Consider the following 19,439-nt stretch of genomic DNA (forward strand, 5'->3'; position numbering starts at 1 on the left):
CCTCGGGCAATAGGTTTATCCTGGTGCTGGTCGACCACGCAACCAGATATCCTGAGGCCATCCCATTGAAAACTGTAACTGCCAAGTCAGTTGCAAAAGCTTTACTTGGCATATTTACTAGGATTGGCTTCCCTAAAGAAGTTGTGTCGGATCGTGGCAGCAACTTTATGTCGAAGTATATGCAGGCTATGTGGAAAGAATGTGGGGTCACCTACAAGTTCTCTTCTGCATACCACCCCCAGACCAATGGTCTGGTGGAACGTTTCAGCAGAACGTTAAAGAGCATGATTGGGGCTCTGGAAGAACCTCAGAGAAGAAAATGGGATCTTCTTTTACCATGCTTACTGTTTGCCTACCGAGAGGTACCACAGGAGGGTGTTGGCTTCAGCCCCTTCGAACTTCTGTTCGGTCATCCTGTAAGGGGACCCTTAGCCATAGTCAAAGAGGGATGGGAGATGCCCACTCCCCCTGTTACTACCAACGTAGTTGATTATGTGCTGGGGCTCAGAAAACGGATGGTACTTCTGATGGGCATGGCTAGTGATAAATTGAAGGCAGGACAAGCGCTGGTGAAACATTGGTACGACCAGAAAGCTTCCCTCATCAACTCTACACCTGGTCAGCAAGTCCTGATCATGAATCCCATAAGGCCTCGAGCTTTACAGGACAAATGGTCAGGCCCTTACACAGTGGTGGAGCCCCTGGGTGAGGTTAACTATTTAGTGGACCTTGGAAGGCCTGGACAGGCTCCAAAAGTGTTTCACGTGAATAGGCTGAAGGCTTTCGTCCCAAGAGTCGAAATCGCAGCACTGCTACTGGCTTCAGATGTTGAGGAAGAGGAGTCTGAACCTCTCCCCGACCTGTTCCAAAGCGGTCCTTCAGATAGCTCCTTTGAGGGTGTCCGAGTGGCCCCTCAGCTGACTTCTGATCAGCAGGTTGAGGTGAAAAGTTTGCTTAGGCATTTTCCCCCCTGTTTTCACAGTCGCCTGGTTTGACACCTTGGTGCAAACATAACATAGACACAGGAGACAGTGTACCTACCAAAAGTAGGAGATACAGGATGTCAGACAAAGTACGGTCTTATATTAAGACCGAGGTCAACAAGATGTTAGACCTTGGGGTGATTGAACCCTCTAGTAGTCCTTGGTCCAGCCCTGTGGTTTTGGTTCCAAAGGCAGGCACTTCTGAATTGAGGTTCTGCGTGGACTACAGGTCTCTGAATGCTGTCACCAAGACAGATGCACACCCCTTGCCTCGAACAGATGAGCTGGTGGATACTTTGGGTGCCTCCAAGTACCTCAGCACGTTTGACCTCACTGCTGGCTATTGGCAAATAGCTTTGGCAGAACATGCCAAGGCGTTTTCTACTCCAGACAGCCTTTACCAATCCCGGGTAATGCCGTTCGGGTTGAAGAATGCACCTGCCACTTTCCAGAGGCTTGTGAATCATGTTTTGAATGGGTTGGACGAATTCTGTCTTGCATATCTGGACGATATAGCAGTTTTCAGTGCCACCTGGGAAGACCATGTGAAACACCTCGGGATTGTGCTCCAGGCTCTTCAGAAAGCACACTTGACCATAAAAGCTAGTAAATGCCAGATTGGACAAGGCTCAGTGGTTTACCTTGGACATGAAGTAGGTGGAGGGAGGATACAGCCTCTTCCCAGTAAAGTACAAGCAGTACAAGACTGGCCTACCCCCACGACACAAACCCAAGTGAGAGCCTTCTTAGGACTCACTGGGTATTACCGAAAATTCGTGGCAGACTATGGCACCATAGCTGCCCCTCTGACTGCCCTCACCACTCCGAAGAAACCCAAGAAGGTAACTTGGACCGACTAGTGTGAGAAGGCCTTCAATGGCTTAAAAGACTCCTTGTGCCAGGCCCCTGTCCTCAGGGCCCCTGATTATCAAAGACCTTTTATCGTGCAGACGGATGCCTCTGACACTGGGATAGGAGCTGTACAATCACCAGTAGATGAGAAGGGTAAGGAACACCCTTTTGGTTTTATTAGACGCCAGCTTAAGGACAGAGAGCTCAGATGGTCCACAGTGGAGAAATAATGTTTCTCTGTTGTGTGGGCCCTAAGGAAGCTGAGGCCCTACCTCTATGGGACCCACTTCATTGTGCAAACTGACCATAAGCCCTTAAAGTGGCTAATGAACATGAAGGGGGAGAATCCAAAGTTGCTTAGGTGGTCCATAAGTCTACAAGGCTTCGACTTCACTATTGAGCATAGGCCAGGTGTCCAACATAACAATGCTGATGGGTTGTCCAGAATGTTTAACCGACCTGAACAAGAGACTCATCCAGGGGTGGATTAGTTCCCCCAGGGGCGAGTGTTAGGAAAGATTTCGTAATTGTAGGTAATTTTCCTTCCATGTGGCAACCCCTAAACTTTTTGCCGTTGTTTTGCACCTTGTTCTCGACTTTGCCAGAGAAGTGCAGCCTTCTGCCGCACTCCTCTGGGCTTTCACTCCTTTCTTACGGGGAAACTGACATGCCCTTAAGACAGTCAGTACCGGGAAACGCTGTTTTCCGTAGTTTCTTTTATCATGTTGCGGCTTTCGTGCAACATGACACAAGAGGGCACGGTAAGCTAAGTTACTGCTCTCTTGGGTCTCTAGCCTTCTACGGGCCCTAGATACTCGTTTAGGATTGTAACTGATCCGTGCAAGTGATTCACGGACGGGAATGGTGGCAGCGATTGTTTCTTGTGTTTTGAGCTCCTTTTGGCGTTTTAAGCGCGTTTCTCGCGCTTAACCCAAAATGGTGGCCTCGCACCCAAAATGGCCAGACCACGAGGCTCCTTTGTCCTGTCCGCTGACCGTCTTGCTCCCTTCACCTTCCCCAGGTCGAGCCGACCCAGGGCCTTCCTTATTTGGGCATGTACTTTCCCGCGAAACACTGATGCTTTCGCGGGCTCCTAGATGCCTGGTGTGTGCCTCCAGGATGTGGGCTGGGATGTCTGGTTCCAATACACATCCTGGGTGCCAGAGAGTCTAGGGTGGTGTGAATGCCTGGGACCACCGTGGTCCGTGATAGGTCCACGTATGGTGTGAGTGTTGATGAGCGGATCTCCCATTGGGTCCCCTCTGTTTTGGAGCGAAGGGAACCGTGGATAAGAGGGGGCTGGAAACACCACTACCAGGTCGATCTCCTGAGTTCTCACGAACGAAGGAATACAGGAGCCAAGTATTCTGCAACCAAGAGGCTGAACCGAGGAATCGCTGGTGACCCACTGAAGGACTGCTCCTCTGCACTGCTGTCGCCTTGTGAAACCCTTTTCAACTTTGATCGAACCAGAAGGCCTGTACTGGTACTTCGACCCTTGGAATAGCGGGGACAGCTATTCTCGGCATCTTCACCATATCCTGCTAGTAAGCCTTCGGAAGCGTCTCTGGGCTATCCAGCAGACTGACCAGCCTACACAGGAGTCTTGCTCTGTAACCGCGGCCAGGTTGTGTAGTATTTTGAGTCCTTGTCACTCTCACACGATTCGTACACTTGGCGTTCCCAGGTCTGAAGTGAGTAGTGTACATTTGGCTCAGATACACACGGCCGCTCCGTTGCCCTGCTGTGGTAACAAACTGTGCGGGTTCCTTCGTTTGGGACGTCTTTTACTCAACTCTGCTGCTGCAGACTCAACACGACGACGAGACGTCCCCTGCTCTTCTGAACCTGCCAGCGACTGAAACTGACGCGGAGAAGCCTGGGTCTGCTTGCATCGGGGACCGGTGAGTAGCATAGCTAGGAACTGGTCGCCCTCCTGCAGGAGCCCATAGTTTTTCCCCGCTGTGTCAAAACAGCACGCCTTTCCGTACTCGCGCTCTGCTTCTGCCCACAGTGGAGGCTGCGCTTGAGTCGCGGAACACTGTTCTTCTTCATTTGTGCACTAAACTGAACTGCCTGATTTCCCTCGAAGAGACTCCCCTTTTGCCCGTTGGCACCAGCATGTGCAGGTACTTTTCAGCACAAGGCTCCACTCTTCGTAGGGCTCGGACTTCCTTTTAGTTAGGTGCCTCTGAAGGCGGACTGGGTCTAAGCATTATTTCGCACTGCCTGTTTTCCTTCCTTTTTAGGTGGACTACACATTTCGTGCATCTAACGCTTGAGACTTGTTGTATTTGTATATATATTGTATTGGTATGGTATGTGTTGGTTTACTAGAGTTGTATTGTGATTTCTCGCTATGGTCATTGTTTTAAAGGCCTTGGAATAAATGTGTATATATTTTTTATATAACACCTGTTTGGAGTAGTTTTTAAGTGTCCTTGCTTTGTGTGCTCATTGCGGGCTTTCAGTCACCCTCACCCCTCTTGAGACCTAGTCTTGACCGCCGCGATCGCTACCCTGATTGGTCTGGCTTGTCCAGAGGTTACCATGTTCCAAGTAATTGGGTTGGCCTTCTGAACTTCTGCGCCGCCAGGACAGAGTTCAGAAATCTGTCTTAACAATTTGTAGATGTCTGGTGGGCAGGGATCCATGGGTGACCCTGCTTTCTTGCTGTGTTTTACCAGCAAGACGAAAGCCTCTGCTGATATTTTGGGAAAGTTTTGGAGTTTGTGTTGTGGTTTTGTGTTAGGTCCGATTGGTTGAATGTTATGGTTGGTTGGTCTGTTTTGTATGATTTGTTGGATGTCGTTGATTTTGTTCTGGAAGTGGTCTGCGAGGTTGTTGCAAACTTTCTCTGGGGGGTTTGGGGTGTTGTCGCAGCCTGGTGGGTTTCTCATCTCTTTGATAATGTTGTACATTTCTTTTTGTGTGCTTGTTGCATTGGTGATTCTGTCATCATAATGCCTCATCTTTGTTTTTTGTATTTCCTTCTTGTAAGCTCGGATTTGTTTCTGGAGCAGTATTTTTTTATCAGGGTTGTATTCTTTCCTCCATTCCAGCTCCATATTCTTGTTGTCCTTTTTCATGGAGCTTGATGAAAGTAGTAGGCTATCCAAGAATGGCCGGCAGAAAGGACGTTGGAAACAGTATTGTGGAGAGAGTTAAGGGAGAGATTCAGAAACATATTTCAGTTCTGTCCACATAGATGTAACATGACAATTTGTAAGAACAAATGAGTCCGGATAAAGGAAACATCTAGAAAGAAAACAGTAGAGAGCTAAGAACTGAGCCATGGAACTCTGTGAAGTAGAGGATGGGGCGAAGAGGTACCACCAGCCCATGAGATGGAGTCGGTACGTTCTGACAAGCAGGACGGAAACCACTTGAGGAACGAACCAGAAAAGCAGAGAGAGGAAATTGAAGATAGGAGGAGAGAATGATTAACAGTAACAAAGGCGCCGGATAGGTCAGGGACAATAAGCACAGAGGATTGTTTGACGGGTTAAGCGGAGAGAAACAAAATAAAAGAGGCAGCCTACTTGGCATGGCTAGACAAACCGTGAACATCAGCAAATGTAGCAAAACACTGGACCTAACCCTCCCTTTCATAGGTTTATTCATTGGGGCTAAATACCTTTAGGACCAGATTGGGTGTACCCCTACAGCTTTTATGGCAAGAACACTAGAATGTCAGAAGGTCACCTGGCCTGAGAGTGTCATAATGGCGGTACAACAGAAAGAGGCGTGAGGGCCTAATCTAAGAAGACCTGGTGTCATAGCTCATGTCCATGAAAACGCAGTCCCAATGGATCTAACATCCTGCTGGCTATGTCCACATCGCCCACATTGACGGGGTGTTTGGAGAGCCCCATACAGTCTCTTAACTTCGCCTTAGGGTGCTCCTTCACTCAGATGTTGTGACCCTCTGGCCAAAGTCACCCTGATAGGCACCTCAGATGTGGATACAGTGCACACCTGCCAGAAAATAGCTATGGTGCCCTCCTATGATTTTCGGGGGATACCCAAAATGATTACCAGCAGGCATTTCTGCTCCCCTCCTGTGTGGGTTGCTTTTCACAATGAATACATTCTTGCCCTCCAGCTAAAGGTCACCCTCTTGCAGTATCAGAGGCAGCTTTTGGTGCCAGGCGGGCCGCGGATACTAGGGCACCAGCAGGAGGATGAGGGGGGGCAGTGGGCATGAACTACGTACCATGCAGGAACCAGAGAGGGTGGTCGCCCCCCTGCCCCCACCAGGGCTCTGCCACTGCCCTCCTGGTCTGCAGCCCAGAGGGGTCTCTGCATGTGCTCTTTCTCCTGATGGCCCTCTGGATTCAGCCGTGTCTTGGGCAAAGGCCACGAGTAGCCTTTCCCCTCTAGCTTTCTCTGGCTTTTGCAAAAAATGTGCATTAGAACCCCAGGAGGGTTGCAAATCGCTTAATTCTCTTACATCTTTTTCTGTCTCTTTCCAAAATCTGTGACCCTAACAAGGCCGAAACATGTTTGTGGATGCTTGTGGTCTCGTGCAGAAAGGATGTGACCTAGCAGTTCGGGCTGGACTGCCCCTTTTGGGGTGGGACCAAGTCTGATTTGCTTATGGTCTTTTCCCTTCTGTAATGGCTTGGCAGGCGAAGAACGATGGTCTGGAGGGTTGCCCAGAGTAATTCCAGCGGTTAAGATTAATTCTAAACCTTCCAGCCATTACCTCTTTGTTTATGTCTTTCCAAAATCTGGCACGAGCTCCCAGCAAGCTTCTGGCAATGTGCTTTCCTTCCTGTCTAGGCCTTGACAGGGACTGCGCTACACTGCCTCTTTGCTACTTTTCAGTATCTGTGCCCCTGTTTCACCGCCTAACTGGATCCGTCCTAACTCACACACTCTTTTCCACCCTCTACATACCTACCAACATTCTGTGACCAAAAAGATGTAGGATTTTTCAAGTTTCAAAAATAATAATTTGCATAACAATGACATCACACGAAAATACAAAACATACATTGTTGGCACCATTGAAGCATTCTAAAATACACAACCCATCAAACAGCACAACATGGAAAGATGTTCAAATGTTAAAAATGTATAATTCTGAATGGTAAATTAACATCAAATTCAATTACACAGAAGGTGATCACGCAGAGCTGGTAGGCAACGTTTGCCACTGCTCTGTAGCAGCAGCCTGGGCAGTACATATGTATTCCTGCAGTGCAAGTTGAACACTGAATGACATGGAGACTGATACCCTCCTCAGTCTGATAGGCCGATGCTGTGTGATGGTGTTACGCTCTGCCACTTGCCTTCACTGGTGGTTCACCTATGGTGTGTCCTGGCATTAATTACCTACGACTGTAAAAAGCACTATCTGTCCCCCAAATCTGTAGGCGGTAGGACTGCTTAAAAAACAGTAGCCTGCTGCCTAAATCTGTAGGGTTGGCAAGAATGCCTCTATACTGTCTCGGTGCTCTTGACTGCCCAATTAGGTGTAGGATTAGTAGGTCCTTTCCTCTTTAGGCCCAGGGTGTTGGACTGGTCATGGACCTGCGACTCTACCTCCTCCAGATGTATTTCACCCATCCTAAGCATTGTGCTCATTGGTTGTGCTGTTCCTACACCCACCTGTTTCCTAATTGCGTGATTGCTAAGGGGATTGCTAGCAGGAGGCACAGATCCGATGCCGCCATTTTAAAGTCAGGTGTCACCAGGAAAGAAATCCACTTTTTGGATTGTTTGGGGATTGCTTCTGGCTTGTTTTCAAGCTGAGGATTTTTTTTGCATTTATTTTGGATTGTTTGGGGATTTTTCCAAGCAAGGATTTATTTGACTTGGGTTAGAGGATTTATTTTGGATTTTTACTGACTTATTTTTCAGTAAAAACAATCCACTGACACTAATTGGCAGGCACGCATTTTTACAGGATTTATTTTGGATTTTTACTGACTTGTTTCTCAGTAAAAACAATCCACTAACACTAATTGGCAGGCATGCATTTTTACAGGATTAATTTTGGATTTTTACTGACTTGTTTCTCAGTGAAAACAATCCACTAACACTAATTGGCAGGCACGCATTTTTACAGGATTTATTTTGGATTTTTACTGACTTGTTTCTCAGTAAAAACAATCCACTAACACTAATTGGCAGGCACGCATTTTTACAGGATTTATTTTGGATTTTTTGACAAGCAATGATTGTTTGGTCTTAAGTGGAGGATTTCTTTTGGATTTTTTCCGACTTGTTTCTCAATAAAACCAATCCAGCAACATAGTCACACATTTTTACTGCATTTATATGTTGGTAAAATAATGTCAAACTAGTTTCAATGTTGGTTGCAGTTATTTAGCATTTTAAACTGGCTAAACATTCCACAGAGTTTAGGTTCGATTATTTTGCATTTTATTTGTCCAACTGCACTTGACTTATTCTCCAGTAAATAATGCCTAGTCGCTAACATTCTGGGCATACGAATTTGCAGCAATGGGTAGAAGAAATGGCTAACACTTCGGCCATCTCTTCTCCCATCGCGCCACCTGACTAGCTAGACGGTGGCCACCTGTCTCCTGCCTGCCACCTGGTACAGCTGTGCCCCTCCTCTGTGCCCCTCTGTATACCAGTGATCAAAGTGAGGGAGAGCGGGTGTTAACGGTGCTCCTCTACCTTTTTTTTTCCACTGTTACCATTCCTATATTTTTATTTTAAAAAGAAACCGCTCCGGTGCGGTTCTTTTTAAAATAAAAGTATAGGGTTTTAGGACGAGAAGTCAATCAGCAGCACGGCACTCTCTGAATGAGAGATACAGGCTGCAGCAGACTGGATCACACTTGCATAGCCTTGGCCCACGCCTGCGCATTGAGCAGTGACATTGTGTAATTTCCTCACATGCCCACACTATGCGCAAGCGTGGGCCAAGGCAGCGGTCAAGCCTAAACACTGTTGCTGGCAATACCTCACTTGATGCAGCCGCGGAGCCGCCAGCTGAGCCCCGACAGTCGAGGTCGGAGTTGCATTGCTGGTAGGGAATGGTGGAGGAGGCAGAGGCCAGTGTACTACTGGGTCGGGAGAGAGGGACGGTTCAGTGGACTTCATTGAACACTGTCAGTGAGGTCCACTGTACCTGGTGAACAGCCCCTCTCTCCCGACTATATTCCTATTTCAGGTGAGACGGGACTGTCACCTTCAGCCTGCCTCATTGCTCTGCAGAGGCAGGCATAGCCATAATCTTCCCATTTGGAACCAATAACGTAGGCATGTCTTCCGCACTAAAATATTGGAAATATTTTAGTGCGGAACACAGGCCTTGCCTCGTTATTGGCACCAAATACATGTTCTATTGTTCGTTTTGAGTTTGTATTCAGCTGGAAAACTGTCAAGTTGACAGCATTTCCGGGCTGAATACAAAGTCAAAATAACAATAACACGGGACCCACCTTATTAGCCTGCATTTCCTTGCTGTGCAGAGTGTTGTTGAGGCATTATTTATTAAAAACGAGTTGTTAATTGTATGACCTTCTGCAATTCATTATAAAAAACAAGTGCTATATTTATAAAAATTTGTTTGGGTTAGGCTGCTGGTCGCTTGCTTATATTCAGGGCGGAGGTGGAAGTACTTCTGCCCCTGTAGTGGAAATCAAAAGTTGGCACCCATGAACCCACAGTTTAATTTCGTAATAACTGCTCTCAGCACAACAGAAACATTTATTTGTGATTAAGCAGTTTACAACAGAAAGGTTTCTAAGCAGCAGCACTTGGTTACTGAACACAGTGTCCAGGCTTCTCCTTGCCATAGGCTAAAATTCAAATGGTTGGCGGGAGTGAGGGGGCAGCAAATTGAATATTCCCTAAATAATAGGGGCAGAGACCTTACCCCCTCCACCTATTGCTCTTGTCCACGGTGCTGGCTGCAATGCCCTGTATTCACTCAGAGCTCCTTCACTGAGCTTTGGGCAACAGAGGCACTTTTGTGACTACCGGTAATCACTGAGCGAGAGATTTTAAGTTGCCCCAGGTCAGTTGTAAGTGCTACATACAGTTCAGGTTTTCATTGCATTCTGGTACTTGTAGTCCTGCCTTTAAAATAGGGACTAAAACATCAGAATTTGAAGAAAACAGCAAGACTAGGTGTGCTGCTTATGTTACGTTTGACGCAGAGCAGTCTGAGACCAAAGTTGTACATTCTCCGCTACTGGCACTGTGAACCGAGAGAACACATCTGTGGGCACTTCTATGGGCACCTGCACTCACTAGTTGTGCAAAGGTTTTGCCCCTGTACACACCTAGCCCACATCAGTGGGTACCTGTACCCACTTTGTGTGCATTGACACTGCTCTGTGTAACTCTCAGCAACTTCTGCGACCCCTTTTCTCACTTTGCATACACCTACATTAGCTCTGCGAGCACCTGTGGCACATCTGCTGGCACATTTGCCACTTGGGATGCCCATGCACTGCCTTTGGCAGCTAGGACACATTAATGGGCTCCTGGAGGGAGTTACTCTGCATGCACCAGCACATCCTCTGAGCACTGAGGACGTATCTGCGTATAAATAACACATCATTATCATTATCTGTGGGCACACGTCCTGATCTGCATGTAATGGCGCTGCCTCTGTGAGCACCCAGGGCGCATCTGCGAGCACATACTAACGCTCTAACTGCTAACTTACTCCCAGACCCTACCTCTTTTGACCATCAAAACCCTTATTACTCTTCCAATCTCCCACTTCATCTTCGTCCTCTTGACCTCTCTAATTGCCCCTCTCTGTCCATTTGTACTCGAATCTAAAGCCTGCATATATATATATCCTGCATTACATCCTCCAGGGATTTCTTTGTGACGGCTCTATCAAGCAATAGCATCAAACTTCACACTGTAAACGCCTGCCAGTGCAATTTCTAAACAGTCTTCTGAGATGTAATGCCTTAATCAGAGTTGTAAAAGCTAATCTGGTGTAACAAAAATGTCTTAGCCAAGTGTGCCTTCAGCCACTTGATTTATAAGAAGCTTGCATGTACTTGCGCTGAAGTCCTGTTAAAACGCGTATTGACAAAGACAAGAGTTTTTGGCTTTTTTATAGGCATTATATAGATAATTGTCTCACATTAATATCATATTTCCGTTTACTTACACTATATTGGATGAAATAGTTGCACATTGTTAGGCAATGTGGCACAACACAAGACAAGACGTCAACGGACCGCAAAAGCGCAAGCTCTTTTGGTGAATGGTGAAATGATATGATTATACCAAGTGTCAGAAAAATAAAATGCATTTTATTAAGTCATTTTTTATTGTAATATGGTATGTCTATGTTTTCTATATGTTTATGAAACATTGTGCTATGTTGCTTACTTTTGAAACCCATCCAAAGCGTTTCTGGTGCTTTCTTTTTCTGCTTTTTTGGATGGGAGTTAGTTTGTTTTGGGCTTTTTTCGGAAGGACATGCGGCTTGTTTTTCCATTCCGACTTCCGGCCTGGCAACAATTGTAGCAATGGCGAATGATGAGGAATCGAGCGTGGGCCAGCGGCTGAACATCACAAGCCTTAAGGTAAGGATCGGTGTTGAGCACCTTTCTAGGCTCGTTTATTTCATAGTGCACGTCTCTCAGCACACGAGGCTAGCTTGATTTATGAGCTGGCCTGGCACGTGCACGAGCTGCGCAGCTCGTGTGCCAGCTCCCAAGCTTCACTTTGTGTGCTCTTGCTCCCGGCAGGCGCCGTGGAATGGCTGGGCTTTCCTGCTCATGGGGCGGGTAGGTAACGAAGCGTGGAGCTGAAGAGTTGCTTGTGGATTTCTGTTTTGCTTTTTACAAGCTATACCCATCTCCAGATGTAAAAAGCAAAACTGGAAATCAAAGCAAACAAAGCGTCCTGGAATTCGCAGAAGGTAATTGTGTTAGCTGCCCGCAACACATTCAAACGCTCGTGCTGTATTGCCGAACCTAATGGTGGCAGTTCTGAACTCTATAGCAAGCAACCCTTCTGCTAGATAATCATGGGTCAAAATTATGTTTATGATGTCTCAGTTGTGATTGGTTACATCAGGTAATCTTTTTACATCAACGATATCCGACCAAATAAATGATAAGCACCCTTTCCTGTGTCTCCACCAAAGCACACATGTATTTTTAAGCGAGTTAGCCTCCTCCCTAGTTCACGAATTAAGTTTGGGCAAATAGGTCATTTAAACAGTTCTTCTCAATAAGGAATTTATTGATAATCCAATTATTTTGGTGGGGGCTTGTTTTGTTTGAATACAGGCTCTCTAGATGTCTGGTTCATGTACCCTTGAAACAACTACTGCAACACCAGTGCCACTATCCACCCCTGCTTGGTATATTTTCCCGTGGGCACCTCGTTAGAAACTGTAAGAGATGAGTGATTGACCTGCTGACTAGACATTTTGGCAGTTGTACGACAGGCTTATATCTTTTGCCGAGATCAACCAGACATGTGCAATTTGCTGGCACTTTATTTTGTACCTCCCTATCATTAATCCTTCCCTGGATTGAACTAAATACTTGTACAAAATTTCGGTTTATTCATTTTAATTGTTTGGCAACAAAAGCAAGGTCCCCCCTTAGAGGTGAGATTGATTCTTGCAAGGCAACATAATTGGCACAAACCCTTTGTTCTAATACAGCTCACTCCCCGCCTAATTGTTCAGTTTGGGTGCCTGTCAACCGCAGTTGCCAGGTTTGTAGGCTGGACACTTCAGCACTGCACTATATAACCTGATATAAACAACTAAAGATGAAATGTCCCATTTCGGTACTGCAAGTCCTAGAGATAACATTTGTATTGGTTCTTGGAGTTTAAAACATGCACACCTTTTAATGTTTTCAAAAACACTATTAGAAGAAAATATCCTGTCTTGGTTTTGTGTGTGTGTTGATTTTATGAAAGGCAAATGCCATTTGTCCTGTTCAATTTGGGTGGTTATACAAAATCAATTTAATGAAATGTGCATATTTCACCTTGATATGATAATTTCTGGTGGCGTCACATCCCATTGCGTTTGTTGATGAGTCCCCCTACTTACATTTTTAGGACTTGACCCCTGGCTCGTGTAGACATTCAAAACATCCACTATATGTATAGCCAAAGCCCAGAAAGTTGCCTTAGCCCAGTTGCTCATTCTCAAATGCTTATCATGCCTACAAAGCATTATGCGGAAACCCTAAACACATGTTTACCAGCAGAGCATACAGACAGCCTAATAAAGATCTGTATTTTTTTAAGATGTGGGCAACTGGGTTTTATTTCGGCCTCTTGACCCCTCGTTGTCTCTCGCAGAGTTCCTCGCTTAATTAATATCTTCACGTTTTCGTTCATTTCGGAGTCTGGCAGGTGTCTTACAAATGTACACCCACAGTATGCGTTGTGTTCACATGTGCCTTTGGAAATTCGAATCCTGTGTTTCTAACAATACTTGTCCTTTGTCCTTTGTGTGTGTCTTTTATTTGCTTCCATTAACCACTTTGTTTCACTATCTTGCCGTTTCTACACAGCAGTCTCTCACTCTCCTATTGATGTTCCCCTTTCATACTCACACTGTGCCCCATTGGCTATTGCGCGCACCTTTTCTCCATTTTCGTAATCCCTCTCTTGCAGTGTATCCTATCCTCAGACTTCCTCTAAGCTTGTCACTCTGTCCCTGCTTCTGGAGTGCCTCGAGCCTCCCTCCTGCTAGCCTTGCCGTGTATCCTGCGCTCCCTCTCGCCTGTCTCTCTGATCTGTTTCTGTATATTGCCCTGCTGCCTGTCCATCTTGCTCCCTCTGGCACGCCGCTGCAGCCTCTCTTCTCATGAGGATCACCTTGCTCCGGGTGTCACTGTCAGCACTGTCAGGTGAGTTACTGCTTCTTCAGACACACCGGCCTCTTGCTTTTTCTTCCGGTTGTGTATCTCACACTCTCTCTTTTCTCCCATATTAGCTCTCTCTGCCTCCAGCTGTCTCCCTGCTGGCTCTCTTTCTGGCAATTGTCGGTCTCTCTCTCTTTCTCCTTCTTTCTCTTTCTGCTGTCTCTACAAGGTTTCTCGTGCAGCCACTCTCTCCCTCAGTATCTATCCCTCTATGGCCTGCTGTCTCTTCTGCTCTCTCTCTGTCACCTGCTGTATTGCGCTCGTCTCTCCTAGTAACTTCCCCTGTGAGTGACTTCTGCTGTCTCTTCTGTCTTCTTGCCCCCTCTCGGTGTCTTCTGCTCTCCCTCCATGTGACCTGCTATCTCTTCTGCGGTCTTGCTCTCTCTCCTGGAGGCTCCTTCTGTGACTCCTGCTGTCTCTTCTACTCTTTCTCTGATACCTCCTGTGACCTGCTGTCTTGCCCCGTCTCTCCTGGTGGCTCCTGCTATCTCTTCTACTCTCTCTGTCTTCCTGTCTCTTCTGTATTGCTCTACCTCTCCTGGTAGCTTACCCTGTGAGTGATGCCTGCTGTCTCATTTAACTTTTCGTAAGTTGTATGTATAATGTATTTTCCGCCATCTGTCTCATCACACGACATTCCATCTTGTGTACCATTTTTTTTTAAACTATCATTACGGTGTGTGAGGTGGCTATCTGCCACAGTGATTCTGTACACGTCTTCGTGTAACTTGACTCAGATGCATCATATCATCATTATTTTGCATATTTCACCAGCTATGTGTTTTTTAAATCTTTTAATCACGTTTTATCTTCATGTAATACCAGTTGAGTGATTGGATTGCAAAGTAACAGGCAGCACTAAATGGTTCAGGATGTTTGCATGTATGAGGTAACGAGTGCCCAGATTACGGGATGTCATGTGAGTGCACTGCTTTCCCTATTTTGCCAACCACTGAAGCCTGAAAAGTAGCTCCACGCAGGCTTGACATGTGGCCAGCTTTGCACCACACCTGTAGATGAAATGGCCTGCTGTTTAGCTGTTTAATCAGTTATCAGTTGAATGGTATCCACTACAGAGTGCAATTTGCTTTCTCACTTTGAGAACATTCAGACATATAATTACTAATTTTGCTATAGCCGGTAAGATAGCTCAGTGGGTTAAGCACTGGCTGTAGCGATGTCTGTGATATTGTATGTATATTCATTCTATATAATGCGCTTAAGGATAAGTGCTTAACACATCATTATCATTTGGCCTTGGACATCTACTTGAATTCACAGCGATTTGGCAATATGGGCCTATACACACTGATATTAATGATACATATGGTTATCCATTCTTGTATGAAATGTATATCATATTATGGTGATAGTGTAACCATATTTTTCGTATTGTATTTAGGAACAATGCTATGTGATGCCACTTCTGTTTTGTCAAGAGGTGAAAGGTTGCGTTTCATCGCTTCCCGTGACACAACAGTGTACAGCATTGTTGGTAGAAATGTTATTATGATAATAATCAGGTGTTATATAGAGTTAAGCAGTATTATAAACATTGCATCCTTAACTCAAATATGCCACAAAAGAGAGCTGGACAAATATGTAAATCATACACATTGCAATCTCTCTGAAGTTCCATGGTAGTGCGAAGTGAGTTTGGAGTGTGTGCGAGATGTGGGTAGAAAGCCATTTTGTGACTGTTTTCTCATATGCAATACTAGACACTGATCTTGCTGGTGCACACATTGTTTTGTAATTGATCTCTTTGGGCCCCCCTCTTCTCTCCTCTCCTCCCTCTCCCCCGTCACACCTGATGAGGTCTCTAGACAAGTCCTGGTACCTGTCACCCACCCAAAACTGCCTGCGGGCCACCCCTTGCACTGGGGTACCATACAGTTGCCCCCCCCTCTTTTTCTTCATGCACTTATCAGGCATAACCAGTCTGCTCCCCTAACCCAGCACTTGCCTTAACCCAGCACTTGCCACTTGCTGGCTGCACTGCCACTGTTTGTTGCCTTTTTATTATTTATTTTCTATAATGTATCTGTTTCTACTCTGCTCCACACTTCCCGCCCCCTCAATGCACTTTTCCCCTTTCCCTCTCCCATGCACTTGCGCGTTCTCAATGTCACTGGGCCTAGTAAGATTGTTGTTTTTGTTCCCCCCTTCTCAAATAGCATGCATTACTAGTTGCTATTTTTCATAAAGTTTATATTAGCGAATAGTTGGAATTAAATATCTGTTTTCAAATTTAGAAAACTATTTTGTGCCTTGCATTGGGTATTTAACATTTGGGTGTCTTTCAGACCACCGATACCATTCAGTGCTTGGGAAGAGAGGATTTGCAGTTTATTACTGACAACTTGCGTGGCAATGATTCGTGCCTTTTTTGATACTGTAGAACTGGACCACGACGGAAAAGATGCGATTATGAAAAAGGATTACTCTGGAACAATTGTATTGTCGGGTGGTAAGTTGTTGTGAGTCACTAGTTGATACTATGCGGCCATCTGAATCTCTCGTAGCTTCTCAAGGTGTATTTCAATAATGCAAGGGGTATTTGTTAAGAATCATATAGGAATGTTTATGATGAGTTGATTTGTGTAGCGCACCACCACCACCACCACCACCACCATCATTATTACAGTCCCCCGGTGCTCACGTGCCCCAGGACATAGCCCATTGTGAAGAAGACATGAGCAGTGTCTTGAGGGGGGAGCATGGAATCGTCATTTGGAGATTATGGACCAGGGACAACAGAAGGTTGATTGGCCCCCGATAGACAAAGATGACAATATGGTGGAAAGCTTAACCGGTATGTGTTTTGAAAAACTGCATTGTATTAAAATGTGTAATATTATTTGTGCTATTATTTCAGCATACTGGGACACAGTGGATTCCCGTCAGCAGGTAGCATTTGTGCACTGCTTGGAACTGGCCCATCAGTGGATAAAGAGGCGGAGGCGGGAGCCACAGAAAGTTTTACCCAATCCAAATCCCAACCCTGGTCCATCAAAAGCATCAGAGGTAAGTAAGTGCCATTAGAGTTAAACAAAAGTTGATTTGTGCCCCTATGAAATAAATGTTTCTCTATTCTAACTTCATCCTATTCTAACTTCATCATAGACAACAATAACATTACAGTAGCCAAGGAAGGTAAAACTCAAAAAACAAGTAAACTCCATGGCCTCCGCTACTACTTACACCTGCAAGTTAATTAGAGCAGCTAGGCCTTTCCTTACACCCAATAACTGCATCATACTAGCAAGAGCCCTGGTAATATCCAAATTGGACTATTGTATTGCCCTATATGTAGGGTTTAACAAATATATCACCAATAAAATTCAGATCTACAAAATAATGCTTTGAGAGAGCATTCCTAAAAAAGCCCACATATCTGACCTCAGAAGATCCAATAACTGGCTCTCCACTAAAGATAAAATCTTCCTCAAATCAGCTTCCCTGGCTCATAAATGTTTACACATGGCCACCCCGCAGTACCTCACCACTAGATTCCTGGGACAATCTACCAACCACCCCTCCAGAACAGCCACTGCCAACCTACTTCGAGTGCCCAGATTCAAACGTATGAAGACAGGTGGTAATAGCTTCCTGGTCAAAGCAGCCCAAAATTGGAATTCTCTCCCACCAAGACATGTCTTGGATTAAGGAACATGACTTCCTACCACTACTACTACTGTATAAAATTGTCTGATGCCTCCTGCCACCATTTGCTTACTTGTATGATATCTGCCAGCACTGTTTATCATGTATTGTACTGTAACACACAGCAATGTAACCTAAGCTGAACAGCCCTCTTTTGCTTTGTGTGCCCTAATACCTTTGGGTCTGGTGCACTTTATAAATAAACAAACAAAAAGTACTTTGATTGCTCTTTTCAAACTTTTTATACATCTTTTTTGCATTTCAGAATTTATCCATGTTAAAGCCAGGGAAATTGGCATTCCAGTACTCTCTGCATCAGAGTACAGAAAAGCCCCCCAAAATAAAATTGGGAACTACCGGATGAAGGAGCCAAACCTCGTCTTTTCTACACAAGTGTAGTTCTGCATTCCCTGCTCTTTGGCTTCGCCCTGGATACTTGTCTGGACTGGTTCTGTGTCCCCTCTCACCCTTGCTCCCTGGGCTGGACCCCACCGGACTTGCTTGCTCCCTGGGCTGGGCCTAGATACTCGTGTGATTCCCTGGACTGGTTCTGGGACCGCTCCAACCCTTGCGCCCTGGGCTGGACCCCACCGGATTTGCTTACTGCCTGGATACTTGTGTGACTTTCTGGACTGGTTCTGGGTCCCTTCACCCTTGCTTCCTGGGCTGGACCCCACCGGACTTGCTTGCTCCCTGGGCTGGGCCTGTATACTCGTGTGACCCCCCCCCCCCAAGCGCCCTGGACTGGTTCCGTGTCCCCTCTCACCCTTGCTCCCTGGGCTGGACCCCACCAGACTGGTTCTGGGGCCCCTCTCACCCTTTATTTTTAAATTGTAAAGCACCCGTGTTTGGGATTGCTACAGTTGTGTTTTTGTGCTATGTACACAGTGTCCAACTGAACTTCTGCCTCTTTTTAATAAATATAGTGGGGGAAAAAATGTGTTGCTTCTTTTTAAATATAGTTAATATGCCATTACATGGCCATTTTACCTAAATGACTGACCTAATAAGTCATCACTATTGTTCTAAAAGCTATTCAAAATGTAACTCTCTGAAATGGGCAGCAATTAAGCCACAGTGATGCTTTTAAAGCCCAATTCAACAAGGTGCACGAAATGTGTTTTCTAAGCATTTCTTTTCAGGATTATAGTAAACCTTATTTTTGTTAACTCCTAAATTTATTTCCAGCTCATAAACCAAAACCATGCCTATATATTTTGGGGATTGCTTTGTTTTTTTGATGTGTAAAGTATTATTTGGTGACTACATTAATTGCTTTTGGATTTCGAAAGGTTTATTTGGGGATTGCGTTGCATTGCTTTTGGATCTCTACGAGGAGGGATTCGGGTGCATTAAGCCAAACGGAAGCCAGATGTAATCCGTTGCTTTTGGATTTTTATAGGACTATTTGGGGATTGCATTGTTTTGGGATTTTTGTTGGATTGTTTGAGGATTGGATTTTTAGTGGATTGGATTGCTTGTGGATTGTTTGGGGATTGGATTGCTTTTGGATTTTTAGTGGATTGTTTGGGGATTGGATTGTTTTTGGATTTTTAATGGATTGTTTGGGGATTAGATTGCTTTTGGATTTTTAGTGGATTGTTTGGGGATTGGATTGCTTGGATTGTTTTGGGATTGCATTCCACTGAGGATTGCTAATTAACATATTTCAGGGTGCATGAAGCCAAAAGGAAGCCAAAAGCAATCCACTGAGTACAATGGGAGTTTCTGGATTCAAAGAGGATTTAAATGTTTGGGAAAATCCAGTAGCAATCCACTTTCAATCCAGATTTTTTTGGTAGGGGGGGGGGCCTGCAGTCCTGCGGCATCTCCAGTGTGGATTGCTCCTCGGTGAAAGTATGCTATTGCTGGTGTGGCCAGCTGAATCCCCCACTGTTTCTAGCCTGTGGTGAGCACACCGGGTCTCATGCGAGCAGGTTCATAAACCGCTTGTCTGCCCATGGACGCCTCATCAGTGTTATGCAACTCTGTGTGGAGCCAGCGCGTACTAGTGTGATTCTATCGCAAAGTGCATCTGATATTTGCACAACTTGTATTCCACGGGGGTCAATGGAATTGG

General features: G+C 45.5%; 1 protein-coding gene across 1 annotated transcript in view; it reads left to right on the forward strand.

Moving 5' to 3' along the window:
- Window positions 1–13,628: 13,628 nt before the first annotated feature.
- LOC138527005 (alpha-1-antitrypsin-like) overlaps window positions 13,629–19,439 on the forward strand; it is a 70,406-nt gene continuing 64,595 nt past the window's right edge. The window contains exons 1-2 of the mRNA XM_069637986.1: window positions 13,629–13,678; window positions 16,095–16,163. The gene's annotated coding sequence lies outside the window, so the exon portion shown is untranslated. The remainder of the gene's footprint in view (window positions 13,679–16,094; window positions 16,164–19,439) is intronic.

Source organism: Ambystoma mexicanum, chromosome 14 (genome assembly GCF_040938575.1).
Source record: "Ambystoma mexicanum isolate Mex_15411 chromosome 14, UKY_AmexF1_1, whole genome shotgun sequence".
NCBI classification, from domain to species: Eukaryota; Metazoa; Chordata; class Amphibia; order Caudata; family Ambystomatidae; genus Ambystoma; species Ambystoma mexicanum.